This window comes from Bos mutus, chromosome 9, assembly GCF_027580195.1.
Source record: "Bos mutus isolate GX-2022 chromosome 9, NWIPB_WYAK_1.1, whole genome shotgun sequence".
NCBI lineage: Eukaryota > Metazoa > Chordata > Mammalia > Artiodactyla > Bovidae > Bos > Bos mutus.
In genome coordinates this window covers 9,602,554-9,623,702 of record NC_091625.1, presented here as the reverse complement: position 1 = coordinate 9,623,702, position 21,149 = coordinate 9,602,554, and the positions used below count along the sequence as shown (strand labels likewise).

The 21,149-nt window shown below is 41.5% G+C and overlaps 1 protein-coding gene across 4 annotated transcripts in view; it reads right to left on the bottom strand.

The window, feature by feature from the left end:
* FAM135A (family with sequence similarity 135 member A) overlaps positions 1 to 20,355 on the bottom strand; it is a 154,432-nt gene extending 134,077 nt beyond the window's left edge. For 2 of the 4 annotated variants that reach the window (XM_070376171.1, XM_070376172.1), the window contains exon 1: positions 20,073 to 20,355. The gene's annotated coding sequence lies outside the window, so the exon portion shown is untranslated. The remainder of the gene's footprint in view (positions 1 to 20,072) is intronic. The other 2 variants (XM_070376173.1, XM_070376174.1) reach the window with 1 other exon arrangement.
* Positions 20,356 to 21,149: the final 794 nt, after the last annotated feature.

Genomic DNA, 21,149 nt, shown 5'->3' with positions numbered 1-21,149 from the left:
GTGCCAGTGGTTCTTTGCTGCCTTTATTCAGGCAAGAACTGGCCAGTTGGCAACGAAAGATGGAAGGAAATAGAGTAGAAATGGGTCCCTGTAGTCAACTCCTTCAATATCTGCATTATTAGCAGATAAGATTATTAGTACTTTTCCCAAAGACTTCTATTAAGACATTTTTTTCAAAACAAACTTTTTATTGAAGTATAGTTGATTTAAAATGTTTTCACTTCAGATATACAGCAAAGTGACTCAATTACATATATATTCCTTTTCAGACTCTTTTCCATTATAATCCCTTACAAGATATTGAATATAGTTCCTTGTGCTATACAATAGGTCCTTGTTATTTATTTCATATATAGTGGTTTTTATATCTCCTATCCCAATCTCCTAATTTATTCCTTTCTCCTCAACATTTCCCCTTTGGTTAAGATAAATTTGTTTTCTATGTGAGTCTATTTTTGTTTTGTGAATAAGTTCATTTGTATCTTTTTTTTTTTTTTTTTAGATTCCACATATAAGAGATATCATATGATTATCTGTCTTCCTCTATCTGACTTACTTCACTTAATATGATAATCTCTAGGTTTATCCATGTCTGCAAATGGCATTATTTCATTCTTTTTTATGGCATCACCAAGTCAATGGACTTTGTTTGGAGTTTGGGTAAACTCCGGGAGTCAGTGATCAATAGGGAGGCCTGGTGGGCTGCAGTCCATGGGGTCGCAGAGTTGGACACGACTGAGCGACTGTACTGAACTGAATATTCCAATGTATATATGTAACACATATTTATCCATTTATCTGTTGATGAACATTTAGGTTGCTTCCATGTCTTGACTATCATAAATAGCGCTGCTATGAAGAGTGAGTTGCATGCATCTTTTCAAATTAGAGTTTTCATCTTTTCCAGATATATGTGCAGAGTGGGACTGCTGGATTATATGGTAACTCTATTATTTTTAAGGAAACTCCATACTGTTCTCTATAGTGGCTGTACCAATTTACATTCGCATCAACACTGTAGAAGGGTTCCCTCTAATCCATGCCCTTGCAAACATTTACTGATGATGGCCATTCTGACTGGTGTGAGACAATACCTCATTGTAGTTTCTTTCTATTTTTTACTGAAGCATAGTTGATTTACGTTGTGTTAACTTCTATGGTATAGCAAAGTGACTCAGTTAAACACACATACATCCACTGTTTTTTGTTATGATTTATCTCAAGATAATGAGTATTATTTGTTCCCTGTGCCATACAGCAGGACCTTGTTGTTTCTCTACCCTGTATGTAATTGCTTGCATCTACTAACCCCAAACTCCCAGTCCATCCTTCCCCAAACCCTCCCACTTGGTACACAAATCTGTTCTATATGTCTATAGATAAGTTTAATTTTAAATTCCACATATAAGTGATATATGGTACATGTCTTTTTCTGACATACTTCACTTAGTATGGTAATCTCTAGTTGCATCCATGTTGCTGTAAATGGCCTTACTTCATTCCTTATGCTGAACAGTATGTCATCATATATATATGTATATGTAATACACACATATATATATTAATATACACACACATACCACATCTTCATCATTCATTCATCTGTCAATGGACATTTAAGTTGTTTCCATGTCTTGACTATTATAAACAGTGCTACTACAGAACATAAAGATGCATGTATCTTTTTGAATTATAGTTTTGTCTGGCTATATAGCCCAGGAGTGAGATTACTGGATCATATACTAATTCTATTTTTAGTTTTCTGGGGAACCTCCAGCCTGTTTTTCATAATTGCTGCACTAAGTTGCCAATCAGTGGGAATGCTTTCTCCACACCCTCTCTAGCATTTGTTATTTGTAAACTTTTTAATGATGGTCATTCTCATCAGTATGCAGTGGTATTTCATTGAGGTTTTGCTTTTCATTTCTCTAATGGCTGACAATGTTAAGATCTTTTCATTTGCCTATTGGCCACCTGCATGGCTCCTTTGGAGAAATGTCTATTTAGGTCTTCTGACCGATTTTTTTTTTTTTTTTTCCTGTATCATATGAGTTGTTTGTATATTTTAGAAATTAGGCCCTTGTCAGTTGCATCACTTGCAAATATTTTCTCTCATTTTGTAGTTAAATCTTTATTTTTTTATGGTTTCTTTTGCTGTGTAAAAGTTTCTAAGTTTGATTAGGTTCCATTTGTTTATTTTTGATTTATTAGAGTGTTTTGGTCTGTTTTACGCTAGGAGTTTTATAGTATCCAAACTTACATTTAGGTCTTTAATCCATTTTGAGTCTACTTTTGTATATGGAGTTAGAGAATGCTGCAATTTCATTTTTTTATATGCAATTGCTCAGTTTTCTCAGCACACTTATTGAAGAGACTGTTTTTTCTCCTCTGTATATTCTTCTTCCTTTGTCATTGATTAATTGACATAAGAGTAAGGGTTTATATATAGGTTTTCTATCCTTTTTCATCAATCTATATGTCTGTTTTGGTGCCAGTACCATACTGTTTTGATTACTGTAGCTTTGTAGTATAGTCTGAAGTCAAGGAGTATGATTCCTCCAGCTCTGCTCTTCTTTCTCAAGATTTTTTTGTATATTTGAGGTCTTTTGTGTTTTCATACACATCTTAAAATTTCTGTTCTAGAAAACCCTAACAATGCTACCAGTAAACTAATGGAACTCATCAATGAATTCAGTAAAGTTGCAGGGTACTAAATTAATATACAGAAATCTGTTGCTATTTCTATAGACAAAAGTGAACTATCAGAAAGGAAAATTAAGGAACAATCCCATTTATCATTGCATCAAAAAGAATAAAATGCCAAGCAATAAACCTACTAAAGAGGCAAGATCTATACTCCAAAAGCTCTAAGACACAGATGAAAGAAACGCACGTCAACAAAAACAGATGGAAACATATACCATGTTCTTGAATTAGAAGAATCAATATTGTTAAAATGACCTAAGGCCATGTACAGATTTAATGCAATCCTTATCAAATTACCAATGGCATTTTTCACAGACCTTTTAAGACTTCCTGACGAAACAAAGAAGTACAGCACTGTGGATAAGATTATATTAGGGTGCTGCCATCCCACTCAGCAATGCCTCCTGTTTCAGATGCCTTCAAGACAAAGAGAAAGTGCTGAGTGCACAGGAAAGCAATAAATAAGTCAGGCTTAAGAACCACAGCAGGAAAGAACTATTTTGCTATAGTCACTGGCACCAGAACTGAATGGAGACAAACACAAATGAACCCTACTATATTTTTGAGAGAACTGTATTTGTCAAAGATATTAAAAGCTAACCTGCAAACACCTATGACTGTGTAACTTGCAGGATGGCAAGCCTACCGTAGCACAAAGCTAACTATGAAAACTAGATGCCTTCCCAACTGGGAAAATTTTCAATACAAACTTCAGATGTGATCATGGAGGTTAACATAAGGAAGAAACACCCGGACAGCAAAGACAGGGGTCAGAGTACAATGAATATAGGCATTCTTACCAGAAGAGCTGCTATACCATTACTGCCCAGCATTACCCTCAACCAGTGACTTCTCTCATTGTTTGCTTACCCAAATGGAAAATTTTATTATTCTTTTCCTGTTTTTGATCCACCACTATATGTCAGGTGTATGTGGGAGGGGCAAGGGAGGAACAGTAACTGTGTTTTGTCTCCAGGTCACTGGACTTGCAGATCTAACAGGTGGATCTGCTCTCTCAGTTGGATTAATATAACAGTACGATGGATCCTGGATTGTCTGTCTCCTTTGGCAATGGGAACTGGAGTATTTTCAACAGGCAGGATGAACGATACACATGGATACTTTAGTAGGTGAACTGCAAGACTGTGGTTGACAACTTGTCATTTCTGTTTTCTTCTTCTTTTCCTGCTGAATGATGAGCAATCCTGAGATAACATTTCCCAACCAGCCCTGAGGCAAGTGTGGCTAATCCACCCTTTCCGTGGACTGCAAACTGAAGTCCGCAGACAGATATGTAATGTCTACCTCACTTGTTTAAAAGGAAATTCTTGGCTCTGGATTTCATTGCTTCCTTTTTCTACAGGCTGGAATACCTTCTTAATAGTGATCTAGTATCGACCACACAGATTCAGACAGAACTCTGAAAAATGGTAAAACAGAAAGATGGAAAAATTCTGGATTCTGGAATGGTTTCATAGAGCGCAGACGTCAAATTTATCTAGACTGCTCAGATTTTCGTTTTATAACTCTTTATCACAGCAACTGTACCTAACCTATACCCTAAGTAATATGTCTTCCCTTCAGGCTATTTTCAAAGAAGCAGGCAAATGATCCTTTAAATTACGTATGTTAATTAATAATTATATATTACATACAATAACAATAAAATAAAATGCTATATGACAATATACATGATTTGAAAATAATTCAAATCATCTTTCTTCCATTCCAAACCCCCAATGGCTTCCCACCATGTTCAGTAGCACTACCTTACAATGGCCTATATGACAACCTTACACAACCTGGTTCTTCCAACCACCTCTCTGACCTCATCTCCTAAGTTGGCCCACTCCAGTCACACTGCTTGCTATTTCTCAAACACACCAAAGAGATTAATGCTTCGGGGCTTTTGCAGTTTTGCAGTTGTTGCCTTGGACACTCGTCCCTCCAGGATATCCAAATGACTCACCTTTTACCTCTTAGTCTTGATTCACTGACTTCCCTGGTGGCTCAGACGGTAAAGCGTCTGCCGACAATACGGGAGACCCGGGTTCAACCCCTGGGTCGGGAAGATCTCCTGGAGAAGGAAATGGCAATCCACTCCAATATTCTTGCTTGGAATGGAAATCCCATGAACAGAGGGGCCTGGTAGGCTACAGTCCATGGGGTCACAAAGAGTCGGGCACAACTGAGTGACTTCACTTCACTTTCTTGATTCACTGAGTGACACAAGGCTGTGATCCATGGGATCAGTTTAGTTAGTTTTCTGTGATTCTTGTTTTCATTCTGTCTGCCCTCTGATGGATGAGGATGAGAAGCTTGCGGAAGCTTCCTGATTGGAAGTATTGGCTGTGGTGAAAATTGGGTCTTGCTTTGGTGAGCAAGGCCATGCTCAGTAACTCTTTGATCCAATTTTCTGTTGATGGGTGGGGCTGTGTTCCTTCCCTGTAATTTGGCCTGAGGTCAAACTATGGAAGGGGTAATGGTGAATTTCTGCAAAAGGACTTAGGTCAGCACCCATGGCTCCTAGGACTGTTGTAGTCAATGATACTGACCCCGTGGCAGGCCACTGTCAACTCACATCTCCACTGGAGACTCCTGGACACTTTTAGGCAAGTCTGACTCAGTCTCTTGTGGGGTCACTGCTCCTATCTCCTGGGTCCTGGTGCATAAAAGGTTTTGTTGTTCCCTCCAAGAGTCTGTTTCCCCAGTTCTGTGGAAGTTCTGTAATCAAATCCTGCTGACCTTCAAAGTCAGATTCCCTGGGGATATGCAGTTCCTCTGTTGGATCCCCAGGTTGGGAAATCTGTTGTGGAGCCTAGAACTTTTGCAACAGTGTGAGAACTTCTTTGGTATAATTGTTCTGATCAAAAGGATTACAACCTTGTTTAACTCAATGAAACTCTGAGCCATGCTGTGAAGGGCCACCCAAGATGGATGGGACATGTTGGAGAGTTCGGACAAAACGTGGTGCACTGGAGAAGGGAACAGCAAACCACTTCAGCATTCTTACCCTGAGAACTCCATGAACAGTATGAAAAGGCAAAAAGATATGACACTGAAAGATGAACTCCCAAGGTCAGTAGGTGCTCAAGATGCTACTGCAGAAGAGCAAAGAAATAGCTCCAGAAAGAATGAAGAGGCTGAGACAAAGCGGAAACAATGTCCAGTTGTGGATGTGACTGGTGGTTAAAGTAAAATCTGATGCTGTAAAGAACAATACTGCACAGGAACCTGGAATGTTAGGTCCATGAATCAAGGTAAATTGAAAGTGGTCAAACAGCAGATGGCAAGAGTGAATTTTAGGAATCAGTGAACTCAAATGGACCAGGATAGGCAAATTTAATTCAGGTGACCATTATATCTACTACTGTGGACAAGAATCCCTAAGAAGAAATGGAGTAGCCATCATAGTCTTGGGTGCAATCTCAAAATGACAGAATGACCTCAGTTCGTTTCCAACGCAAACCATTCAATATCATAGTAACATAAGGCCTTGCCCCAACTACTAATGCAGAAGAAGCTGAACGGTTCTGTGAAGATCTACAAGATCTTCTAAAACTAATACCAAAAAAAAAAAAAGATGTCCTTTTCATCATAGGGGACTGGACTGCAAAAGTAGGAAGTCAAGAGCTACCTGGAGTAACAAGCAAGTTTGGCCTTGGAGTACAGAATGAAGCAAGGCAAAGGCTGACAGAGTTTTTTCAAGAGAACACACTGGTCATAGCAAATACCCTCCTCCAACAACACAAGAGAAGACTCTATACATGGACATCACCAGATGGTCAATACCAAAATCAGACTGATTTTATTCTTTGCAGCCAAAGATGGAGAAGCTCTATACAGTCAGCAAAAACAAGACTTGAAGCTGACTCTGGCTCAGATCATGAACTCCTTATTGCCAAATTTAGACTTAAACTGAAGAAAGTAGGAAAAACCACTAGACCATTCAGGTATGACATATATCGAGTCCCTTATGATTATAGAGCAGAAGTGACAAAAAAGATTCAAGGGATTAGATCTGATAGACAAGAATGTCTGAGGAACTATGGACAGAGGTTTGTAATACTGTACAGGAGGTGGTGATCAAAACCATCCCTAAGAAAAAGAAATGCAAAAAGGCAAAATGGTTGTCTGAGGAGGCCTTACAAGTAGCTGAGAAAAGAAGAGAAGAGAAAGGCAAAGGAGAAAAGGAAAGATATTCCCATCTGAATGCAGAGTTCCAAAGAATAGCAAGGAGAGACAGGTAAGCCTTCCTAAAGTGAACAATGCAAAGAAATAGAGGAAAACAATAGAATGGAAAAGACTAGAGATCTCTTCAAGAAAATTAAGAGATACCAAGGGAACATTTCATGCAAAGATGGGCACAATAAAGGACAGAAACCTAAAGGCTGGGACCTAACAGAAGCAGAAGAGATTAATAAGAGGTGGCAAGAATACACAGAAAAACTATACAAAAAAGATCTTACATGACCCAGATAACCACAATGGTGTGATCACTCACCTAGAGCCAGACATCTTGGAGTGCGAAGTCACACAGGCCTTAGGAAGCATCACTACAAACAAAGCTAGCGGAGATGATGGAATTCCAGCTGAGTTATTCATATCCTAAAAGATGATGCTGTGAAAATGCTGTACTCAATATGTCAGCAAATTTGGAAAACACAGCAGTGGCCACAGGACTGGGAAAGGTCAGTTTTCATTCTAATCCCAAAGAAGGGCTATGCCAAAGAATGTTCAAACTACTACACAGTTGCACTCATTTCACATGTTAGCAAAGTAATGCTCAAAATCAAGCTAGGCTTCAACAGTACGTGAACCAAGAACTTTCAGAGGTTCAAGCTGGATTTAGAAAAGGCAGAGGAACCAGAGATCACATTGCCAACACCCACTGGATCATAGCAAAAGAGAGATTTCCAGAAAACTCAAGATAATTTTTTTTCAAGAAAATTCCAGAAAAACATCTACTTCTGTTTCATTGACGATGACAAGCCTTTGACTGTGTGGATCACAACAAAATGTGGAAAACTCTTCAAGAGATGGGAATACCAGACCCACCTTACCTGCCTCCTGAGAAACCTGTATGCAGGTCAAGAAGCAACAGTTAGAACCAGACCCATGGAACAGACTGGTTCCAAATGGGAAAGCAATACGTCAAGGCTGTATATTGTCACCCTGCTTATTTAACTTATATGCAGAGTACATCGTGCAAAATGCCGGGTGGATGAAGCATAAGCTGAAATCAAGACTGCCAGGAGAATTATCAATAACCTCAGATATGCAGATGACACCACCCTTATGGCAGAAAGCGAAGAGGAACTAAAGAGCCTCTTGATGAAAGTGAAAGAGGAGAGAAAAAAAAGCTGGCTTAAAACTCAACATTCATCCATATGGCAAAACCAATACAATATTGTAAAGTTAAAAAATAAAATAAAATATATTAAAAAAAAAAAAGGAAAAAAACTCAATTCAGAAAACGAACATCATGGCATCAGGTCCCATGCTGCTGCTGCTGTTGCTGCTAAGTTGCTTCAGTCGTGTCCGACTCTGTGCGACCCCATAGACGGCAGCCCACCAAGCTCCCCCGTCCCTGGGATTCTCCAGGCAATGACTTCATGGCAAATAGATGGGGAAACAATGGAAACAGTGACAGACTTTATTTTCTTGGGCTCAAAAATCACTGCAGATGGTTACTGCAGCCATGAAATTAAAAGACGCTTGCTCCTTGGAAAAAAAGCCATGACAAACCTAGACATCCTAGAAAGCAGACACATTACTTTGCCAACAAAGGTCCATATAGTCAAAGCTATGGTTTTTCCAGTACAGATGTGAGAGTTTGACCATAAATAAGTCTGAGCAGGGAAGAATTGATGCTTTTGAACTGTGGTACTGGAGAAGACTCTTTAGAGTCCCCTCAATTGCAGGGAGTTCAAACCAGTCTATCCTAAAGGAAATCAATCTTGAATTCTCACTGGAAGGACTGATGCTGAAGCTGAAGCTCCAATACTCTGGTCACCTGATGTGAAGAACTGACTCACTGGAAAAGACCCTGATGCTGGGGAAGACTGAAGGCAGGAGGAAAAGGGGACAACAGAGGACGAATGAGATGTTGGATGGCATCACCGACTCAATGGACATGATTCTGAGATGGTAAAGGAGAGGGAAGCCTAGTGTGCTGCAGTCCATGGGGTCACAAAGAGTCAGACATGACTGAGCAATTGAACAAAAATAATTTCATAAATATTAACTATTATTATTTTTATATTTAAATCGAATCAATTTGAAGAAAGGAATTATTACACTGATAAACTGAAAACAGACATGAACAAATCTTTATGATAAAATTACCAGTATAAAGTAATTTCCTTCACTTTTCCTCTCATATCTTGCTGCACTTTTTGTTCTTTAGTTGCTGCCTAATTTTTCTCAATTTATCCCTTTTTACTGACTATTCCCTAAGTGGAAACATACAGTACATGTACAGATACATACAGAGTAATACTAATAAATCTATTTTTCATCCCCCCCGCAAAAAAAAAACCCAAAAAAGAATTATTTTTACACATTGATAGAAGAAAAAAATTCAAAGAAGAGACTAAAGGAAATGGAGAGTAAACAAGAGAGAAAGGAAAGAGAAATTCAGAGGACTCTGAGTCTAGGGGCTCTATGGGACTCTCTTCTATTCCCTGTTTTACGGGAAGGACTGCCACTCAGCTCGACACAGTCCTGGCTAGCCCAGCATGATCACAGGCTTCTAAATTTTCAAGTAGAAATTGAAAATGTTTTTTCTAAGAGTTTTCACCTAAATTTCTTCTAAATTTTAGATGTGGCCGACTAGTTAAAAAACAAACACAAATAAAACAAGCAAACAAAACCTGTGCAGTTAAAATCAAATTCCTCTACAGGGCAAATTCATTTCAAGTTTGTAATCTTCGACTTAGCATAGGTTTTCATGCCACTCAGTTCATTAGGCAAAGATCTTTCATCAAACAGGGAAGTTCTGGCCTGTTTTCTCTCAAGAGTAAAAGAAGCTCAAAGAGAGGACTTCTTTCCTTTTACCCAGACGTGCCTGGGAGACTTTCCACCGTCAGGAACTCCCTTCACCATGGCCCCTTTCACAGTCCGCTAGCAGGCTCAGATCTGTCACTTTCACCTGAGCCTGTGAAGCTGTAGGAACCCTGACTTATCTGAGACTGATCATCTGTTCTATTATCTTGGCCCTGGCAAAGTAGCCTAAACAGAGCAATCTGAGAGGTCTGTTCAAGTAGGCCCCTGGGTCATTTCCAAGGTCCCTAAGAAAGAACTTAGCTAAATAGACTATAACGCTCAACCCAAAGAAGCCACAGGGGAACCTCAAACAGGAACTGCCCTGATACGAAACGAGAACCGTTCGCTGAATGGCTCTGAGATCTGAGGAGATATTTCTCTGACAGTCAAATCTGACAATCCCCTTGTAATACCTCAGGGAAAGACAGACTGCTCCCAAAGAAGCAAGATCATCTGTTGGTCTGAAAGACAGTTGGATCCTCAAGAGCCGGTCCATCCCACACCACGGCCATGAGCCACACGTGGTCAGTAATTTGATTTAGTGCACAATCAAAACTCAACTAGTATGACTGAAGAAATGCATTTAAAATTTTTACTTTTACATTTACATCCAAACACTGAAGCAGTGTAAATATTTTTTAATTAAACCTAACTTTATTGCAGACAGGACTGTATTTTACTTAAACTGTTACAGATGTAGTTAGTAATTGAGATATGCTGTAGATGTACACACTGGGTTTCAGAGACTTAGTACACAAAAGAATGTAAATATCTCATTAATGTTTTTTATATTGACCACCTCTTGAAATACAGAGAAGAGAACGGCAACTCACTCCAGTATTCTTGCCTGGAGAATCCCATGGACAGAGGAGCCTGACAGGCTATAGTCCATAGGGTCACACAGAGTCAGACACAACTGAAGCAACTTAACATGCGTGCATCTTGAATAATATTTTGCATATATTGAATTAAATAAAATATACAAATTAATTTTATCAGTTTGTTTTTATTTTTAAAAATGTAGCTCCTTGGACATGTTTTATTACACATCTCTCTCAGATTTCTACTGGACCTGAGCCTAAGAATGCCAATCCATCCCCCCAACCACTAGAGTGCACAGTAACTGTCCCCAAAACAGTGCTGGGTGCTTAAACACTTGCCTAGCTTCTAAGACCAGGGCTGTTCACTCGCATCGGATCAGTTGAGACCTCCAGTATCTGCAAGGGGAGTCCAGGCATGGATATCTGGAAAAATATGGAAGATGCTCCTGTACCACCCACACCATCCTGAAACAACAGCTAACCATTCTGAACTTAGCCTGAACTCCTGATTGTTTCAGAAACCTAAAAAGAGGACACGGACATGTCTGAAACTGAGAGGCACAGCTCAGAGGTTCTTAAAATAGACTGGAGACCACAGGCAATGATGAGATCCTGTCTCAGAAATCAAAGAGTGAACAGCCTTGACTCTTGAACTACAAACCCAAAATAGATATCTTGAGGATGTTCCTTCTCCTAAAGCTGAGGGTAAACAAGCTAAACAAATTGGAGATTCCAGACACTCCCTTTGTCAACCCAAGAAATAAAGGGGCCACTTCTGTCGATTATGAAGCCAATGGCTCCAGCTTCTAAATCCCATTCCCAGGTTAGCAGTCATGGGACAAATGGGTTCAGAGCCTGTAATACTGACAGTCCAAATAATAATGTCCAGCTGTATGCAGAAGTTAGGTACTAAAGACACCATATAAGGCAAAAATCATCTATGGACCCACTTATCTGTAGAAAACCTCCACATTAGCAATCAATACATCATTTCTCAATGAGTAAAGCACACTCATTTTTTTCTTTCAGCTTTAGGGAAAAAATTCACTAGTTTTTCAGATGAACACTATATAATGTAGTAAACTTGCACTTAGGAGCCAAAGTGTACAAAAACCTACATGTCTTTAAATGTTCACACTCAATGTAATGAGATGCTCACATTCAGACAGACACACAGGAACTGAAACCAAGTGAGGGAACATCAAGTTAAAGTCCAACCAGATAAGGGGCTCAACACTAGGCCAGACATCTAGGGACTGAGAGTGACATTGGGATCTGGGACCAGTGAAGAGAAGGGCATCTAACCTAACATGCACGTTTCAATTACAGTTTGTTAAATAGGAATACAATGGGAACAAAGAGATCTTTTAGATCCTAAGATCATTAGATCCTTTTAGAAGGTTAACTCAATCCATTTAATAATAGTCAATTTTGGGTCCATTCTGGGGGGGAGGGGGGTTTTCTCCCAATGAATAAGCAGGAAGCCCCAAAGAAGGGCACCCCATAAGCCTTCAGAATGCTGTTCTCATAACTTGGTGCATAATAAAATATTTCTGTAACATCCAAGTTCTGTGTGAGAGTAGGAAGATCCATCTCTTGGACAAAGTATCCTCAGCCACCACCTTTCCTAAGTACCACTCACTGAGGCCACAGCAGAACTCCAATACACAAAAGTCAGGCCCTTCAAGGCCCTCAAGCCTTTGAGCTAACCTTGATCAAGTCAAACCAGACAGCCATAAACTGAGAATAACCAGCCAGTGACGTCTAAAGAGTTGTACACCTGTAATCCTGCTATCTGGTGTAACTCTGGCCACCTCAATTAATTAAGTCTGCATTGGTTGGTTCAGTCTAAATATCTGGCCTATAGTCCTGTTTCTGGATTTACATTCAGTTTCCTTTTGGACTGACTGAGGTCTTGATACCCTGATCAGCTCTGAAAGCTCCCTCTTTCTGGAGCTAAACACACTACGCCACTGGATTACCTCCTACTCTAAAATGGCCAAGTCACCTGGCACTCTCCTGACTCAGGATCACCATCACTCAGGTGGCTTTTAACCTTTTTGCCCTCACAATTATTCACACATGCAACACCCTTTCATCAGTAACATCTCTCATCTTAAAAGGTGATTTACAATAAAGAGGAGCTTAAAAGAATTGCTATGAATAAAGGGGACATGGAAAGTAAGGAAAATCACTGGTCTAGAATCTTTTGTTGTCATTTAATCACTCAACACAATAAACTCCTGAGGGCCATACACCATACTGCACAAGTTATATTTAGAAATATTTAAGAAAAGAATAGAGTACTAAGTTCTTCTCTTCTGGGGTGAGGGTAAGAGGGAGATCTTCCAGAGGAAAGATAAGCAGAAAACCTTGACAAACTATATTTTAAAAAGCTATATGTTTCCCTGTTGATACCAAATGTAGACCAAATAGCAGTATCAAATACAAACACTGAGAACTTTTTGGAGCTCTTACTTTTATACAAGTAGCTCTTATTAACATCACTTCATCTTATTCTCATATGAATGAAAGACCTATTATTATTTCATTTTACAGGTGAAGAAACTAAGGAGCAAAAAGTTTACACAACTCATCCAAGGTCACACGGTTAGAAAACAATGGAAAAAGCACAAAACCTTCGAAAGTGTCAAACTTCACAGCCTATATTTAAACTTATATAATTCTAAAGTCTATACCTTAATTGTTTTAGGAAACAGATTCAATAGTAACAAGCCATGAAATAAATATGCCCCTACTAAAAGAAAACCTGCAATGCTGATTTTAAAAAATACACTTGATAAATTAACTATATTCTGTTTTCCTAACACCCAAAAAGATGTCCTTTTCATTATAGGGGACTGGAATGCAAAAGTAGGAAGTCAAGAAACACATGGAGTAACAGGCAAATTTGGCCTTGGAATATGGAATGAAGCAGGGAAAAGACTAATAGGGTTTTGCCAAGAAAATGCACTGGTCATAACAAACACCCTCTTCCAACAACACAAGAGAAGACTCTATACATGGACATCACCAGATGGTCAACACCAAAATCAGATTGATTATATTCTTTGCAGCCAAAGATGGAGAAGCTCTATACAGTCAGCAAAAACAAGACCAGGAGCTGACTGTGGCTCAGACCATGAACTCCTTATTGCCAAATTCAGACTGAAATTGAAGAAAGTAGGGAAAACCACTAGACCATTCAGGTATGACCTAAATCAAATCCCTTATGATTATACAGTGGAAGTGAGAAATAGATTTAAGGACCTATATCTGATAGATAGAGTGCCTGATGAACTATAGAATGAGGTTCATGACATTGTACAGGAGACAGGGATCAAGACCATCCTCATGGAAAAGAAATGCAAAAAGGCAAAATGGCTGTCTGGGGAGGCCTTACAAATAGCTGTGAAAAGAAGAGAAGCGAAAAGCAAAGGAGAAAAGGAAAGATATAAGCATCCGAATGCAGAGTTCCAAAGAATAGCAAGAAGAGATAAGAAAGCCTTCTTTAGCGATCAATGCAAAGAAATAGAGGAAAACAACAGAATGAGAAAGACTAGGGATCCCTTCAAGAAAATCAGAGATACCAAAGGAACATTTCATGCAAAGATGAACTCGATAAAGGACAGAAATGGTATGCACCTAACAGAAGCAGAAGATATTAAAAAGAGGTGGCAAGAATACACAGAAGAACTGTACAAAAAAGATCTTCACGACCCAGATACTCAAGATGGTGTGATCACTGACCTAGAGCCAGACATCCTGGAATGTGAAGTCAAGTGGGCCTTAGAAAGCATCACTAGGAACAAAGCTAATGGACGTGATGGAACTCCAGTTGAGCTATTCCAAATCCTGAAAGATGATGCTGTGAAAGTGCTGCACTCAATATGCCAGCAAATTTGGAAAACTCAGCAGCGGCCACAGGACTGGAAAAGGTCAGTTTTCATTCCAATCCCAAAGAAAGGCAATGCCAAACAATGCTCAAACTACCGCACAATTGCACTCATCTCACACGCTAGTAAAGTCATGCTCAAAATTCTCCAAGCCAGGCTTCAGCAATATGTGAACCGTGAACTTCCTGATGTTCAAGCTGGTTTTAGAAAAGACAGAGGAACCAGAGATCAAATTGCCAACATCCGCTGGATCATAGAAAAAGCAAGAGAGTTCCAGAAAAGCATCTATTTCTGCTTTACTGACTATGCCAAAGCCTTTGACTGTGTGGATCACAAGAAACTGTGGAAAATTCAAGAGATGGGAATACCAGACCACCTGATCTGCCTCTTGAGAAATTTGTATGCAGGTCAGGAAGCAACAGTTAGAACTGGACATGGAACAACAGACTGGTTCCAAATAGGAAAAGGAGTTCGTCAAGGCTGTATATTGTCACCCTGTTTATTTAACTTATATGCAGAGTACATCATGAGAAACGCTAGACTGGAAGAAACACAAACTGGAATCAAGATTGCCGGGAGAAATATCAATAACCTCAGAAATGCAGATGACACCACCCTTATGGCAGAAAGTGAAGAGGAACTCAAAAGCCTCTTGATGAAAGTGAAAGTGGAGAGTGAAAAGTTGGCTTAACGCTCAACATTCAGAAAACAAAGATCATGGCATCCGTTCCCACCACTTTATGGGAAATAGATGGGAAAACAGTGGAAACAGTGTCAGACTTCACTTTTCTGGGCTCCAAAATCACTGCAGATGGTGATTGCAGCCATGAAATTAAAAGACGCTTACTCCTTAGAAGGAAAGTTATGACCAACCTAGATGGCATATTGAAAAGCAGAAACATTACTTTGCCAACAAAGGTTCGTCTAGTCAAGGCTATGGTTTTTCCAGTAGTCATGTATGGATGTGAGAGTTGGACTGTGAAGAAGGCTGAGCGCCGAAGAATTGATGCCTTTGAACTGTGGTGCTGGAGAAGACTCTTGAGAGTCCCTTGGACTGCAAGGAGATCCAACCAGTCCATCCTGAAGGAGATCAGCCCTGGGATTTCTTTGGAAGGAATGATACTAAAGCTGAAACTCCAGTACTTAGGCCACCTCATGCGAAGAGTTGATTCACTGGAAAAGACTGATGCTGGGAGGGATTGGGGGCAGGAGGAGAAGGGGACGACAGAGGATGAGATGGCTGGATGGCATCATCAACTCGATGGACGTGAGTCTGAGTGAACTCCGGGAGTTGGTGATGGACAGGGAGGCCTGGCGTGCTGTGATTCATGGGGTCGCAAAGAGTTGGACACGACTGAGTGACTGATCTGATCTGATCTAATCATGAAATCTTCAAATTCCTCACACCCACAGATATAAAATCTGAAATTTAAAGGCACTGACATCTCCTGTGTGTGTGTGTGTGTGTGTGTGTGTGTGTGTACTCAGTTGGGTCCAACTCTTTGCAACCCCATGGACTGCAGCCCACCAGGCTCCTCTGTCCATGGAATTTTCCAGGCAGGAATACTGGAGAAGATTGCCATTTCCTCCCCCAGGGGATCTTCCCGACCCAGAGATGGAATCTGCATCTCCTGCACTGGCAGCCAGATTCTTTACCACTGCGCCACTGGGAAGCCCTACTATCTTCTAATTTCTTAAAAATCTGGGTTTAAACAGTTGAGTTTAATAATAGAGAAATATATTACTTCTTATCTTAGAACTGACACTTAAGATTAAGGAGCACCCTCAGAACACTATTAATTTTGGATAACTGTGTTAATATGAGAAAATCCATAGAAAAACAAAGTGTAAACATAATGTAGAAAGAACATCAGTAGCCTCTGACATCACTTCGATGGATGACTTACTTCAGGAAGCACAGAAAGCAGAGGAGAACCCCTCCTGCTCATTATGGGACACCTAATAAAAGGCGCCCCAGGGAGGGCAGGGCTATTTAAGAGCAGCTCATGTCAAGTTTTCATGCTGTTCATATGCCATCAAATACACCTGACAGTGACACAACACAGAATGTCTTTGAGTATGTCATGTTATTATATACCTTAAAAATCCCGGAAGAGCCCAAAGAACCAGAACTAGTCCCTCCTTTTAACATGAAAAGAAATTCATTATTTCACAGTCATTATCTGTTACCCAGTTCCGGGATCTGCCCAGCACCTCTCAAAATATTTCATCAACAGAGAACACAGCTCAGAACTCAAAACAAAAAGTACAATCCTCTGTCTAAAAAATATTTCAAGAAACAAACAATGTTTTCTTAACAGGAAATGCTTTCTTCAGTGTATCATTAACTTGGTAGCAGATAGACCTGGATTCTAATTCAGACTCTCTAAGCCTCAGTTTTCTCAAATGGAAAAGATTTATAATTTCTACATTAAAAGGACCTGACACTTTTCATATTTCCATTAAGATAAAAGAGGCTCATTGTTATTAAATTTAGAACATCACTGACAACCAAGTATGAACCTATTAAAAAAATGGTAATCTTTAAAAATAAAATGGTAAAACCCACTGTGAAGATATTTCACTATACCCCTTCTGAAAAATCCAGACCTGCCTAACAACTTGTGCTTCCCAACTTCTCTGAAAATCCACTGGGCCCATTAGGAATGCTTTTTCTGTACTACCACTTTGCTTCTTACTCATATTCATTTCAAAACCTCCTTCCTGACAAACAACTCAAGGAAAAAAAGGAAACAACATTACTCACTTCAGACATATGCTCCCATCTCCATTCATTTATTTAAACACACAACAGAACACATCACAAAACTCACTTTTAATCATTCTTAATACTTCGAATCAAAGGAAATCCTTGCCTTTTCTATCCCCTGAAGAACCTCCACTCTCAAATGTCTATATCTACAGAACACAAAGATAAACTGTAAGACAACAGAAATTCATGGAAGTTACCAAAACATTGTTAACTTTAAATTTTCAGTGTCAAATTCTGGCAAACATACTGAATGTGGCAGTGTTTGTTTCACTGCATATGAAGATTCATCTAAACTAGTCCACGTTTATAACACATGCTACTAAACTTTTCACTTAAGTCTGAAACTAAAAAAAAAAAAAAAAAACTAAATTGCAGTGATCTAGGTAATGGTACCCCACTCCAATACTCTTGCCTGAAAAATCCCATGGACGGAGGAGCCTGGTGTGCTGCAGTCCATGGGGTGGCTAAGAATCAGACACGACTGAGCGACTTCACTTTCACATTTCACTTTCAAACACTGGAGGAAGAAATGGCAACCCACTCCAGTGTTCTTGCCTGGAGCATCCCAGGGACGGGGGAGCCTGGTAGGCTGCTGTCTGTGGGGTCGCACAGAGTCGGACACAACTGGAGCAACTTAGCAGCAGCAGGAGCAGGAGGATTTAAGCATTCAATTTTACTCTTACTACACAGTCTAAAAGAGACAAAAACTAAGTGTTTTATATAGCAATTTTTGTCTGTGGTGGCCCTAAGCATGCTTAAATGATGAGGGTTTACTTTGGTTTTCAAAGATTAGTGGGTAGCCACTTGTTTACTCATATATTGTAAGGAGAGACACTGGAGGTACACAGGTTAAGTGACTTCTACAAATTAATGTCATGAGTCATCCTAAGAGTGTAGATCCTCTGACATCCAGCCATGTGCCCATTGTCCGCCACGAACCTTTATTTTCATTTCTAAGAGCACAGAATCAACTTACTATAAATACCAACAAGAATGTGTAAGCATTTACTTTTTTAATAAATAGTTACCTAGAAATAGAAGGACTCGCCTTTGAAAGATGGGAAGATTTCCTTCAGAAGCAGCAGTTATCTCTACCTGCACTGGAAAAATCATTTTAAAAAATCTTAAAAGCTGAGTTCATCACCTCCTACCATACACAACAACTGCTGCTTCTTCCAAAAGAGGTGTGGTTTCACAACATCAAGTTCTACTTTTATACTAATATCATGTCAAATAAGAAACTACACATTTTTGCCTTGGTGCTTCCCTTCTGTACTACAGAAACAGAAAATTTTAATTCCTACCTGACACAGAAACATAAAGAAGAATTTACTGTTTGTGGGCTGCTTTGAGATTACAGAATGAAATACATAATCCAGTTGCTCCTCGGCCCTAGAATAAAGGCAAACTTCACTGAGAGTGACTGCTTCAGCAGATGCCTTCAAAATAAGATCCTACAATGTTTTTTATATAGAGAAGTTTTTTATAAGCCAAATTTTGATCACAATGAAATGGAGAAAAAAAAACCTCCCCAACTGTTTATAAAGTTCTTTTACCCAATTCACAAATTTAATACTTCTGTCCCCTTACTAAATTTCTCCTTTAGTAAGAACACTAATTCCCTAAGCTAGTAAAAATTGTTAGCACTTACTGCAGAGAACAGAGACCATCACAAAAATGATGCGGTCAACTGCAATGGTAAATGTACAAAACATCAAATTAATAACTAATTTTTTAAAATTTTTGATAAATTTCACTTAATATTCGTTCTTGGACAATTGTATTTCCTGGAGGACAATAAAATCTCCAAAATTTAACCTTAGGTCTGGAGGTTAGCCTTTATATTTTCACCAAGCCTCTCCTCAAGTTGCTTCTTCTTGACATGTCAAGTAAACACAATTCTTGAAAATTAAAGGTTCGATCAGTTAAGTGTAACAGGTTACGGCTACTGTCACTCCTGTTGGTACTTCCAGTCAGTGAAGAAAGATTTCATGAAACTGTCAACTGAACTAAGGATACTGAGGAGTTACCTAGTTTAGGTAGAAAGTAAAAGAGACTAGAACTCTTCAGAGATTTCATAAAAAGTAAAACGGACAGGAGTTAAGAGACTCGACCTATGCAAACGAGAAAACAACAAGTTTTAGTGAGGAAAAAAGATCAAGGTTCGAGAGTTAAGGGTTGGGGACACGATGGAGAGAGGCGGGAGGACAGGGAGGGACATTCAGACGGAGAGGCGGTGAAGTCAGGGCAGAGAGGAAGGATTCGGGGCGCCGGGGCCTCCGAAGATGAAGTCCTGCGCCGAGAGATGCTGAAGCAAAACCCTGTCAGAAGCTAACGCAAGACGGGAAAGGCGAAGAACCGAAGAGGGGAAACGGACAGAGCGAGCCAAGGGAGGAATGACAGAGGGAGCGGAGAAGGGAGCCGGCGGCGAGCGAAGAGCCGGCCCGGGGGCGCCCAGAGGAGGGAGGGGACCCAGGGGCACCCAGCCTCCCACGGAGGGGCCGCCGGGGATGAGGGGCGCGGCGCGGCAGGGAGCAAGGCGCGAGGACGGACAGGGGGCGAAGAGCGGCCGGGGGCTCGGGGGCCGCGCGAGGGTCGGGCCCGAGGAGCGGCAGGCAGCGCGGCTCCACAGCCCGAGCGCGCCCGCCGGCCGTCCCCGCCGACCTTCAGCGGCCCGGCGCCGGCTCCAACCCGGAGCGGCCGGGAAGGGCCGGAGCCGCGAGCGGGGACCGGGCGCAGAGGAGGCCGCTCCCCGCCCGGCCGCGGGGAGGGGACACGAAGAGGGTCGCGGGGGTCGCGGCCCGCGACGGCCGGACGTCGAGCGCTCACCTCTCGCCCGGCTTGGCCTCCGCCGCCGCCGCCCGTCGAACCGAGGAGCCCGCGGTCTCTGTGGAAGGAGGCGGCCCCGCCCGGGTCAGCACCATCCCGCCGCGGGCCCCTCACATCGCCGTCGCAGCACCGCAACCTCCGCCGCTGAGGAGCCGGCTCGTAACCGCCGCCCGGCGAGCTGCCCCGCGCGGCCAGCGAGCATGCGCAGTGCGCCGGTGCCCGAGGGAGCGCCGCGGGCCGCGCTACCTGCGAGCCACAGGTCCCGGCCGCGGCCCCGCCCCCTGGCCGCCCTGCGGGCCGCGCCCTCCCCTCGCCAGGCGAGGCCCCGCCCTCCCAGGCCTGCGCCCCGCCCCCCGCGCGCGGTGCGCTCCCGGGCCTCGGTTCCAGACCCAGCGAAGACTGAGATTTTGAGAGCTGCGTCCACCCTATCGGGCTCAGGCTCCCAAACTCCCGCGAGAACGGGAAGTTGGCGTCAATAAAAGGCGCTGGCCCCCGGGAAGGGCCGGATTGCGGGCGTGAGGAGGGTGAGAGCTAGTTCTCGGGATAAGAGGGAGGGCGAGGAGAGCGACTGCTGGGCTGTAGTTCTCGCTTTGTCATTTACTCTTCCCTCTTCCTCACCTTCTGCCTCCAGTCTGGGGTGAAAAGCCTGCTCCTTAAGCAGTAGGAGGGGAAGGGACAGCTGCCGCTTGGGGGGCGGCGGCGCTCAGTTGCTGCCTTTGAGGGGAGGTATCTTTGTTGCTATGGTTACTGCTTGGCGACGGACGCCTGAACGTAGCTTTTCGATTCTCTTGACGGATCCCGAGAAGTATAATCCTTTACTTCATTCTCCCTAGTTTCTGAACCTTTTGTGGTGCGGAAAGCTAAGTGTGTTACAAAAGCAAAGTTGAAAAGAAGGAAGTTGCGGCTGAAGCGAGTGTTTTACAATTGTGGGTGTTTAGTGGTGATGGCGCTTAATAACACTAAACTGCACTTTTTAAAGTGGTTTAAGTGGTGGAGAGGGACGGATAAATTCGGCATTTTTGAGTAACAGGTACATACCATTATATATAAAATAGATAACCATTAAGGACATTCTGT